Source organism: Lissotriton vulgaris, chromosome 2_2, assembly GCF_964263255.1.
Source record: "Lissotriton vulgaris chromosome 2_2, aLisVul1.2, whole genome shotgun sequence".
NCBI classification, from domain to species: Eukaryota; Metazoa; Chordata; class Amphibia; order Caudata; family Salamandridae; genus Lissotriton; species Lissotriton vulgaris.
The window spans coordinates 24497811-24510718 of record NC_141688.1 but is presented as its reverse complement, the minus strand read 5'-3'; the positions used below and the strand labels follow the sequence as shown (position 1 = coordinate 24510718).

Below are 12908 nucleotides of genomic sequence, written 5' to 3'. Positions count from 1 at the left end.
ATAAACACAGGAAGAGGAAGGAAAACCCATACAAACAGTCCTTGATGCAGGATTGACTGCATTTGTAGATTGCTTTTTAAAAGCATGTTATCTAATGCGATGAACACTACATTGTCTTATCGCACAGCAATTAAAAGGTACAAGGCAATCAAATATGAAGTTTGTTTAAATATAAATCTGCCCAGCAAGCACTCACCACGGGATTCACAGCAACATCCTACCATATAGACCCTTCACGACGGTCACATCTTGATTTCCATATAAAAGGCTGATAGGCCAATAGATAGCTATAGACAACATGTAAATGTTTTTTAATCTTTGGTACGACTTAGCTTTACTATATACCAAGAAGCATATTTTCAGGCCAGAATAAGCTGTTCGAGAGTAAACAAACACAAGCGTAAGCCACAAAATGTCCCTAAAAACCACAATTAAGTAATGAGTTTAAAATGGTTGTTAAAAATGAAGTGTTTCTACAGGAATTGAGAACCATGTTTAGTTAAAGAGTGGTGGTGATTAGGGAAGGGAAGTTAGGGTGGTGGTGATGATAGCGCTGAGGGTGGTACCATGGTGGTGGGGGTGAGGGTAGTGGTGGTGAGGATGGTGGTTGTGGTTCTGGAATTCCGGACCTTGCTGTGATATGGTACCGAGGTCCAACACTCGTGTCACAAAATGTCATCGTACCATGACAAATTTGGTATCGGCAGACCGGTAATGATTAGGACATTATCCCTGTGCATTTGCGTCATGATTGGGCGATGCTAACACCCTTAAATCATGATTTCCGTTCCAAACCCTCGGACTCCATTTTGTGAACGGCATCCATCTTATGCCTTGCCCTCATATAAGTCAATTGATTAAGGTCGAGCTTGATCTGAAAGGACACGTCCACCTTAGCTGACTTCCCCATGGCCTGGCCGAACTGACTCTACCGCCTCCAGCCAAACCTGTTTGGGCAGCTCCTCGCCCAGTGGCCGAGTAAGATATCATCAAAGCACAACACGCCATAAACTATTCACCACCTACAGACCATGTTTTCTGCACACATACACCTGTCCATGTTTCTTGTTTATGGCCAGTTTTATGACAAGGAGGTGCCCTGTTTTATTGGGGTTTTCATCGATATCTGATTGTAATTCCGGGCTGGGCTGGGTCATCTATCACAAACTGGACATCTAAAATATGGGTTGGCCGTCATGACTTCGCGTTTTGCTCTATTGTGTAAATATGTCTATGACCATATCATAAACTCAAGAATTCTTGCCTGAAGTGTAAAACTGTGTATAAAAGGAGAAGGCTGGTTCTGTAAAAACGAACAGTCTCCTGAGAACTTACGGCCCGTGCTGTCGTACTTCTAGGACACATGTTACTTGGTTGCAGCCAATAAAACTCGATCTTTGACTTCATCTAGAAGACTCTTGGTTTCTGTGGTCCGGAACAGGGAGAACTCAGAGGTCTTCGGGTGTGATCCCCTGGCACCACCGGGTTCCTAAAAACCCGGCACCTCAGTTGGCGCCCAACTCGGGGCGGTATCAAGAGGTATCAGTCCAAGCCAGATGTTCGTGAGGAGCTTCGTGTGAAAATTCCAGAGGATGGCCAGCCACTTCAGCGACCCCTGTATGTCGACGTGGTTCCGAAGGTCTTTGCTGCGAGGTTCCCCGCATCCCGACGGCTACGAAGGACTGCTGCCCTGACTATCGCCCTGTTTTGGACCCAGTGATCCTTGGTAGAGCGAAACGATAGACGAGTCTTCCGGTGATGTCATCGGTCATCAATACTTCAGTTAAGTATAAGTGGAGCGTCTCCTAGGCCTTAGTATTAGTCTTGGTTTTGGTATCACTAAGATACACTTGGTTTTGGTATCCTTGAGATACACTTAGATTTGGAACTTGCAAGCGCCAAAGCCGAAGGACTCGTGTATTCACAAGACTATCGTATTCGATAAACCTTTGACGTTTGAAGCTAGACTAGTGAGCAAAGATGCCTGGTCTTAGCAGACTTGGAAACTTGTTTTGTCTTGGTTGTAGAAAGGACTCCCGGTTAGAGGATTCATGTCCGGTTCCTCCGATTGGAACTCCAACATATGAGATATATATAAAGCACGGAGTAGGCCCTATCACATATAATGAGGTATGGATAAAGTACACCAGAAAAGATGGTGTTTTACACTGGCCCCACTATATGGTAGTTTTGACGCAGAAATTTTAGATAACCTCGAGGTCAAACTGTTCAAGAAGAAAGCCCGGCCGGCGATGTTTGACTCTTTTCGCTTGTGGCGCAAAGAAGCCAAACAGAAAGAAATGAAACTAGCTAAGAAAAATAAAAGAGGTATGTCAATGGTGCAAGCTGCCATTGCATACAGCGATAATGAAGAAGAGCAGGAAAATGAAAAAATGCTCAGAAGCAAGAAATTAGCAGTAGATAAATGTTACCCGATGTTGCCCATGAAGGACAAGATTCAAAGGGAACATCCGAGAAAGATCCATTAATGTCCCATTTATTGATCTCACCACCCCCATATACATCGAGCATTGTTGGACCCCCGAAGCGTTTCGTTATACCGCGCCCTGGCGCACGAAATACAGCTCTTGCACAAGCATCAGCTCCTCTTCAGCTGGTTCCTACTTCTCCGGCGCAGCCCTCTCAAGGGCCGCCGCCTTTGCTACATACTACCTCTACTGTTCCTACGACTTCGCCTACTGCTCCAACTGTTTATCCCGATACTACTTCTGCCACTGCCTCGACTTCCTCTGCTACTGCCTCGACTTCTGCTTTACATCAGCCTATCTTTTCTGGCGCATCTGCCTCTCCACAAGCTTCTCCTTCCGTTCGACAGAGAGTGGCAAGTACTGTCACTGGTCTGTTCTCACCTTTCTTTGGGTCGCCTAAAACGACCCCTAAAACAGGATGTAGACAGTTGCGTAGTCAACTGCCTGATTATGAGGAAAGAGAAGTACTAAATGAGTTAGCACGCAAATGGGTTACTGACACTGTTAGATATGATGTTCAGTCTGTTATGGAAGTCTTCCGACAATGGGATGCACCCACTCAGAGATACGTATTCGAAGAGATGTGTGTATATCTTTGCGAAGATTTGGAAACAAATGATCCCAAACGCAAAATGCAGGAATTATTTCGTATGCGTTTCAAATTCTATGAAGGCATGATTGTAGGTGCCGATGTTGAAAAAGCTATAGATCTGTTATTATCCTATAGGAGCAAGGGGAATGTGTCTAGATCACTGTATGAGGATGATGTGTCAGGTAGGAAAAAGGCATGACAGTACCCCATGAGAGAAGTTCCTCCAGTTTGGAGGGAAGGTGATGCGAATGCACATCCACCTGTTCCACCGCATTTCCAGCGTGTATGGGTACATGTCCCCTGGAAAAGATCTGAAGTGTTAGCACTCAAGCAGACATTACCTGATCCACGTAAAAACCCCGCAGGGTATTATAAGGAGTTATCACAGACTGCCAGCTCATGTATAATGAATTTAGCAGATGTAGACATGCTGTTTGGGAACGTCGTTCCACAGCCTTTATGGAGTAAGATCCGCCATACAGATCATGATCAAGAACTAGGTGACTCTTGGGCTAATATTGCTGCTACAGATGCTAGACAAGTTGGTGGTTCTAAACCAGAGCCTTTAGTAGATGAACTTCCCGGTAGAATTATCACGTACATGAAGACCCTAATGCCCGAGTTACGTGTCAATTGGGATAAGTTATCTGCGTGCAAGCAGAAGAAAGATGAGAATGTGTCTGACTTTTTCACGAGATTTGAAGAGACTTTCGTCGATCATAGTGGTCAGGATATGGCTACCGAGGGTGGCCATAGATTGTTCGTAGACAAGTTCGTACATAATCTGCTTCCCGAACTGTGTAATAAATTGAAAGATTCAGAGAGTGCTTGGGCTGTTTCCACGTCAGCACAGATTTTAGCCACAGCCCAGTACTACGAAAATAGGCGCAAGGACGAGCTAGATAAGGCAGACAAAAAGACTAAAGATTTAAAGACCAAAGTTCTTCTCCAGCAAGCCTATCCGCCTCGCACACCTAGTCAGCCCAATTATCAACGACCACAGCAGTATTCGAGAAACGCGCAAGGAAACGAGTTTTCCCATCAGCGTTTACCATACGGCCCGAATCAGTGTGCCTATTGCAAAGAAGAGGGTCATTTCAAGAATAATTGTCCAGCTCTGGCACAACGTCTGAATGGTGCCTCTGGAGCTTCTGGTGCACGAGGTAGAGGTGTTCAACAGGCTCCTAGGGGTAGGGGTCGTGGAAATTTCCCCCAGAATAACACTTCCTTTCCGCCTCAGAATTCCATGAATAGCTTTGATCAACAAAATAATGCGTCTTCTAGATCAGGTCAGTACTATGCTGATGACTATTACGCAGAAAACGAGAATGAGGGTAATAATTGCTAGGACAGCCATGGACAAAGAGAGGGAGTTGTTTCAGTTCCAGTAGATCAGAATGGACCTTATGTCGAGGTGATTACATCAGGAGTGTCAGAGCCATTTCTGCTGGATACTGGTGCTACGAAAAGTTCGATTATGCACTCAAAACTTCCTGGCGCACCTTTGTCTGGCGAAATGAATGTTTCAGTAGGTTTCTCTGGCGCCCCTGTTAGAAACCCGATCTCTAGTCCTATGGCCCTTTCTGTTGGCCCATGCGAATTAGAAGCACCCCTCATCCTTACAACAGGTTGTGGCGAAAATGTGTTAGGTTTGGATTTGTTAAAAAGATTATACGCGACTTTGTACTGTTCTCCTTCGGGAGTACAACTCACCCTCGGTAAGAAAGTGATTTCCCTAATGTATTTGTCAAAGGAAGATATTCCGACTGAATTGTCATCCCTCCCGGATATACTTTGGGCTACTGGTTCTAATGATGTAGGTTGTTTGGAGATAGCACCGTATGTCATAATGATGAAAGCCAATGTTAGGTTGCCACGTATCCCCCAATACAAGATCTCTAGCGAATGTGAAAAGGCGTTGTTAGCAATCATTTACGATCTGATTGAGAAAGATGTCATTGAGGAAACAACAGGCAACATTTGTAACAGTCCTATTTTGCCTGTCTCAAAGCGTACTGATCCTTCACAGCCTCCTGTATACAGATTCGTGATTGATCTTAGAGAAGTAAATAAGATCGTTGTACCGCAGTTTCCAGTCGTCCCCGACATTACTGCCTTATTGACAATGGTTCCAGCTTCAGCCACTTGGTTTTCGGTGATTGACCTGAAGAACGCCTTCTTCAGCATCCCGATCGCCGAGGAGAGCAGAGACATTTTTGGCTTCAATTTAGGAGGACGAAGCTTCCGCTTCAAACGCGCTCCTCAGGGCTACTGTGAGAGTCCATCCATATTCAGTCAGGCTCTGAAAACACAACTCGATACGATTGTTCTATCTGATGGTGCGACTCTGATTCAGTATGTAGACGATCTACTGATCGCTGCAGATACTGAAGAAATTTGCAAGCAAGCAACACTGTCGTTGTTACGTCATTTATGTGACATGAAGCATAAAGTCTCCCTTCCAAAATTACAATTTTGCCGACAAGAAGTGACCTACCTAGGTCACATCTTATCGAAGGAGGGAAGGAGACTGACCCCAGAAAGAATACAGGTAATCGCAGGATTGTGTACCCCAAGGACACAGAGAGAAGTTCGGGCTTTCTTGGGCATTACATCGTACTGTAGACAATGGATACCGAATTTCTCCCTATTGGCCAAACCTTTGCTGACACTACTCTGCAAAGACACACCCAATCCTATGCCTTGGTCTGACGATTGTCAGACAAGTTTCCATGAGTTGCGCGAAGCTTTGTGTTCGGCTCCTGTGTTGGGCAACCCCGACTACAGTAAGCCTTTTACATTATATGTCCATGAGAGGGAAGGTTGCGCATTATCAGTCTTGACACAATCCTTTGGGGACAAACAGCGCCCATGCGCGTATTTCTCGGCGACTCTAGATCCTGTAGCTAGGGCGTTGCCGAGTTGCCTGAGGGCCACTGCTGCAGCAGCTGTCTGTATTCGACAGTCTGCTGGGTTAGTCATGAATAATACCCTGATCGTTATGGTCCCACATGCAGTAGACATTATACTGAACAGAACAAAGACGCAGCATTTAACTAGCGCTCGACTGTCCAGCTATGAGCTGACACTATTAGCGAGCCGCATACACATAAAGAGGTGTGATACACTTAACCCCGCCATGTTATTACCTATTCCGGCAGAGACAGATGAGGTTGAAAAACACGATTGCTGCTTTAGGACAGAAGAAGAGACAAAAGGGAGAGTAGACTTGCAGGACACTCCCCTTCCTGAATGTAATGATACTCTATGGGTTGATGGTTCATGCTTCAAGTTGCCAAATGGTGATACGACTGCAGCATATGCTGTAACAACATTGCACACTATTGTAGAGACCGCACGTATCCCCCACAATTCCGCGCAAGCAGCCGAGCTAATAGCGCTTACAAGAGCATGTGTGTTGGCAAAAGGAAAGCGAGTGAATGTGTATACTGATAGCCAATACGCCTTTGGCGTAGCCCATAGTTTCGGACGATTGTGGCGTGAACGCGGGTTCCTGGAAAGAAACTGCAAGGAACTCAATGAGTCGGATGTATGCTGTAGGTCCTGCTAGATGGATCCCCGATGTGGGTATGTGTGAGGACACTATAGAAAGTGTGAAGTCCATACAAGCTGATGTCACCGGAGAAGAGGTGAATGAATGGAGAAAAAGCAAGGGAAGATTGGATGCGAATGGTTGTTGGGTCGAATTGTCAGAGCACCAACGATGGCTGTTACCCGACGCATATGTGCTCGCAGTGGTGACAATGGCCCATGGAATGGCGCACATCAATGTAAAAGGACTGTTGGCCCCAGTATGGCAGAATAGTGGTATCCCGAAATGCGCAGAGAATTTGGTCAGGAACTGTATGGTGTGTTTGAAGTACAATCCCGGTAGGGGAACACCAACTCCAGCGGGTCATTTTGCGCCTCCAACGTACCCGTTCGAGGTGTTGCAGCTCGACTTCATCCACATGGAGAGGTGCAACAATCTGAAATACGTGCTTGTTGTTGTTTGCGCTTTCTCCAGGTGGGTGGAAGCGTACCCCCTCAAGGACAACACTGCCTTGTCAACTGCCAAAGCCCTTGTCAAGGAATTCTTCCCTAGGTTTGGGATGCCTAGAATGGTCTGGAGTGATAATGGAAGTGAATTCGTGGGACGGGTGATGAAGAGAGTGTGCGAATGTCTAGGCATCCACCAGAAATTCCACGCTGCAAACCACCCCCAATCAGCAGGTCTAGTAGAGTGCTATCACGGCACCCTAAAGCTCAAACTAGCCAAGATCCAAGCCAGCACAGGTCTTAAATGGCCTGACGCCTTGCCTTTAGCACTCATATCTACCAGAATGATTGTCCATTCTAGACTGGGACTTAGCCCCCACGAGATCGTGTTCGGGCGCCCAGCAAATATATGGGGGGTACCGAAGCCCAGAAGGCTCAGTGAGATAGAGCACCCTGTACTGCTTGATTATTTACACGAATTGACAACTAAACTGCATATTTTACATCAACAGGTCCACAGCTCCTCTCCACCGGCGTCTGATGATCCAGGCCACGCCATCAAACCTGGCTCCTGGGTCCTAGTCCGGAACTTCAGGCGAACCAAGAACGAGGAGCCTCGTTGGACCGGACCTTTCCAGGTCCTGCTATCTACCCGTTCTGCAGTGCGTGTCCACGGAAAAAATGGCACGGCGCCCATTGTGAACGGGTCCCACTGCCCCTTCCATATGACCGGTGGGTCCAGGACGGAATTGCTGACTCTGAGACTGAAACTGTACCTCACTTTACACTCTTCAGCGATGCACGACTGAAAGGAACTGGTACAGAAAAGGAGAGTGATCGTATTTTGCAAGGATTTGTGCCACCGTCAATGCAGTTGGACACTACAGAACCTGAAACATTGTTTAAAGACCACGCCGTACCTGGGAAGCAACAATATAATCTGAGGTCGAGAAAAAGGGACTAATAAAAAGTGCACTTATGTAACTCTCTTTCCCCTAAGAACTATTTTTGATTTTACAGCTCTCTCGCCCAGGGAACTTGCTCATTTTTGATTTTCGAACCACCATCCGGTTCTGCTGCTAGGGCAGCGGTTGAAGTCTGAGGAGTGCAGCTGGGGACGCCTAGGTCAACGGTTCTGGTCGGTCTGAGGGAATTACCCCGGACTGGACAGAGCGCACTTCTTGGCAGAATCAAACTCCCACCGCGGGCAGCAACCAGAGGATGGAGTTCCCGAGGGTAGAGAGACCTGCCAGACCCACGAACTTTAAAAAGCGAATATGCACCGTGATGGCCAAAAAGAGATTCTTGATAGTATGTATTCTACTGTTGTGCAGCATAACGATGTTCTTGATTAGCTTTACTCTATCCACGTTCCAAGTTACCCTTGTAAATAACACTCAGCCCACACCTCCTCCTACTGTTCCCACACACTCCTTTCACCCTTTGCCTGAACACGAGTCCGCCAAAAGACTAGAATTTGTAAATAACTCATTCATCCAGCTCCTACACCAGCACCAGTCTGTAATGAACACATCGAACTGTTGGATATGTGGACTTATGCCGCACACAGCCGATAGGGCCATCCCATACTTCGTCCGGCCATTCAGTTACTATGGTTCTCTGTGGGCTTACCAGACTGTTCCTGTTTGCCATAGAACCATGTCCCCGCGTCTCATAGGGAGCAATGTCAGCAACAAGGCACTAGTGGCAGGAATACGGAATATGAGCAGGGATATTGACACGTCTCGGACAATTCCCAAAGATGAGTTTACCCCGTACAGTAGATGGAACAGCACTCGGTATTGGATTTCTTTGAGTAAGAGCCAGAAATCGAAGAAATCCTCCCTAGTTTGGGTAGTACCCCACCGAGGTCACCTATGTCTGCAAGGTATTGGTAGGGAACCCAAAGCACAGTTGGGGAAGAGCGTATGCACGGAAACGTATGTGTTCGCATCCCGAACTTCCCCTCCATTCTTAGCGGCTAAGGGTACATACTTCGTCTGCCATGACAAAGCATACACATGGTTGCCCCCTGACTTCTCGGGCACCTGTTTTATCTCGTTTCTGCTGCCACCCACCAACACGGCCAGGGCAGATTACCATCGGACAAGGACAGTTAGGGGTGTCGTGAGTCAAGACGACACTGCGGGTCAAGAGTTTGGGGACTTCGTAAAGGGTTTTCTGCCGTTTTGGGGACCTATGGTGAACAGCAGAAACATTCGCCAGTTAACAAGGGTAGTCGAATCCGCCGTGACTGAGACGGCCGGTGCCCTTAGTAACCTGACTGCCGAGCTTCAATCGGACCGACTTATGACCCTTCAAAATCGGATTGCCCTAGATGTCATACTCGCAGACCGTGGTGGTGTATGTAGAGTGATCCAATCCAGTTGCTGCATTTTCATCCCTGATAATGCTCCGACAGTGTACCAGGCCATCTCCAAATTACACAAAATCTCTGATTCCCTTCGATTGGAAAAAGGGGATTGGTCCTTGCTCGGGTGGTTCTGGGAACTGATATCTGCCTGGGGATGGAAAACTCTGATCTTCATTGGGATGATCTTAGCCATTCTGTTTATGTTCTGCCTGTTTGTGCAGTGCGCTCCTGCAATATGTGGCCTTTGTGCTACTCCATGTGTAAGGAAGCCTGTGTCGAAGGACGAATTGAGCAACAGAATGATGCTACAGCAACATCTCCATGAATTCGTCAATACAGATTTGGACTCAGATTAGCATGAGTTATTGCCTAAATATGAGGGCGAAAGGAGGGACTGTGGTTCTGGAATTCCGGACCTTGCTGTGATATGGTACCGAGGTCCAACACTCGTGTCACAAAATGTCATCGTACCATGACAAATTTGGTATCGGCAGACCGGTAATGATTAGGACATTATCCCTGTGCATTTGCGCCATGATTGGGCGATGCTAACACCCTTAAATCATGATTTCCGTTCCAAACCCTCGGACTCCATTTTGTGAACGGCATCCATCTTATGCCTTGCCCTCATATAAGTCAATTGATTAAGGTCGAGCTTGATCTGAAAGGACACGTCCACCTTAGCTGACTTCCCCATGACCTGGCCGAACTGATTCTACCGCCTCCAGCCAAACCTGTTTGGGCAGCTCCTCGCCCAGTGGCCGAGTAAGATATCATCAAAGCACAACACGCCATAAACCATTCATCACCTACAGACCATGTTTTCTGCACACATACACCTGTCCATGTTCCTTGTTTATGGCCAGTTTTATGACAAGGAGGTGCCCTGTTTTATTGGGGTTTTCATCGATATCTGATTGTAATTCCGGGCTGGGCTGGGTCATCTATCACAAACTGGACATCTAAAATATGGGTTGGCCGTCATGACTTCGCGTTTTGCTCTATTGTGTAAATATGTCTATGACCATATCATAAACTCAAGAATTCTTGCCTGAAGTGTAAAACTGTGTATAAAAGGAGAAGGCTGGTTCTGTAAAAACGAACAGTCTCCTGAGAACTTACGGCCCGTGCTGTCGTACTTCTAGGACACATGTTACTTGGTTGCAGCCAATAAAACTCGATCTTTGACTTTATCTAGAAGACTCTTGGTTTCTGTGGTCCGGAACAGGGAGAACTCAGAGGTCTTCGGGTGTGATCCCCTGGCACCACCGGGTTCCTAAAAACCCGGCACCTCATGGTGGCGAGGGTGAGGGTGAGGGTGGTTCAGGTGGTGGTTAGGGTAGGTTGATGGTGGTGGTTAGGGTTGGGTGGTGGTGGTGTTAGTGGTTGCAGTTAGGGTGGTGATGGTGTTAGTGGTGGTGTGTAGGAAGGAAGTGGATAGGGTGGTGGCAGTGGGTGGTGGTGGCAGTGGTGTGAGGCTAGTTAGGCTGATGGTGGTTAGGGGGTAGGGTGGGAGTGTCTGTCCGGCCCCCCCTCTGACTCTGCTCAACGCCTCTATCTCCCCGGGTACCGTACCTGACGCGTTCAAATCTGCTACGGTTATTCCTATCATAAAGAAACTTGGCGCCGACCCTACCATCCCTTCTAACTTTAGGCCCATCTCACTTCTTCCACTCCTAGGTAAAATCTTGGAGAGCCACATCACCTCCTCACTTTATAACTACATTGAGACTCATCACCTCCTAGCTGACCACCAGGCCGGCTTCAGGCCGGCTCACTCGACGGAATCTGTCATCTCTCGGTGGTCGATGAGCTCAGACGTAGTGCTGACACCAACTCCCCTCAGGCCATAGTCCTCCTCGATCTCTCCGCTGCCAATAATACGGTCGACCACTCCATCCTTCTCGATCGTGTCAGGGGCGCGGGCATTCGAGGATCGGCTCTGGCCTGGCTCACTGCTTTCCTGGCAGACCGCTCTCAGGCCGTTCGCCTTGAGGGCTTCATTGCTCCTCCTCGCTCGGTTTCCTGTGGAGTCCCCCAGGGCTCCTCACTCTCCCCCCTCTTATTTAATCTCTACATATACCCGCTCATTGTTGCTTTACAGGACATGGAGGTCACGGCGTTCAACTACGCCGATGACCTCCAACTTATATTCAATCTCACCCCCTCTTCTGATTCTATCTCCACTGTTCACTCCACTCTCACCTTCATTTATAACTGGATGAATCCTAACCAACTTAAACTAAACCCCGAATAAATGGAACTTGTCCTGATCTGTGGCCCTTCTAATCCTTGGTCCTCTGCTTTCTGGCCCCCCATCTTTGGTTCTCCCCCGTCTCCCTCTGCTTCTGTGAAAACCTTGGGCATCAAAGTCAGCCAAGATCTCTCTCCGCGACCTCAAATCAGCTCGGTGGTCTCCTCTTGCTTTCTTTCCCTGAGAACCATCCGCAAAGTCTTACGCTAATTCTCAGCCAAAGCCCTCAAAATCATCACTTTGGCAATGATACTATCTCGCCTAGACTACGGCAATGCCCTCTATGTAGGCATCCCTGCCTATGAATGCCGATGCCTACAGCTCATTCCGAATCAAGCGGCACGCCTCTTTTGTAGGCTCCCTAAATCCAGTCACACCACTCCCCTGCTTAAAACCCTCCACTGGCTTCCCATCAGGGAACGTTCACTTTTCAAGATGGGCTGCCTGACTTTTATGTCCCTTGCCGGCACTGCCCCTGCATTTATCAGAACTAAAATCACTGCTTATACTCCAACCAGAACCCTCCGTTCCTCCACCCTGTCCCTCTTCCAGGTCCCCCGCTTCTGCAAAAAGAAATCGGGTGGATCCAGGTTTTCGACACTCGCTCCACTCTTCTGGAATTCCCTCCCCTTAGCCATCAGATCCACCCCCTCTTACCTTGACTTTGGGGCAGCTTTGAAAACCCACCTCTTTTCTTCTGCCTACTCTTCTTAACTCCTACCCTTTCTTACCACCCCCCCCCTCCTTCCCTCAGTTTCAGGTTCCTTCTACAGCACCAAGAAACCGCTTGGTAGTAGAGCGCTCTACAAATCCCTTCAACTTCAATTTCAACTTCAACTTTGGCAGACAGGGTACTCAGTCAGACTTCTGACTTTCTGCTTGCCTAACTCTAAACCAGGCCACAGATTTGGCACATAACCTGATATGGGGTTTTGGTCTAAACATGTATTCATATTTCTAAATACTAGTGGCTGCTGGTGATCTTTGAAAGCAGTGTGGTCGAAATACCAGCCCTAAATTGCATAAAGTGATTGATCAGAGAATCCATGCTTCTATAAATAGAACGGTCAACATGTAAAATTTTGAAACAATTGTGGATTAATAATACAATTTCAGATACATTTACAAAAAAGCCCTAAAGTTTTGAAGGAGCACTCATGATATTGTTGAAGGAAACGTATTTACTTGCATAGGCGTAAC

General features: G+C 47.3%; 1 long non-coding RNA gene across 2 annotated transcripts in view; it reads left to right on the top strand.

Annotated features, from left to right (window-relative positions):
* The window catches only part of LOC147728960 (uncharacterized), a 61732-nt gene that overhangs the window by 46183 nt on the left and 2641 nt on the right, over nucleotides 1-12908 (top strand). The window lies entirely within an intron of this gene.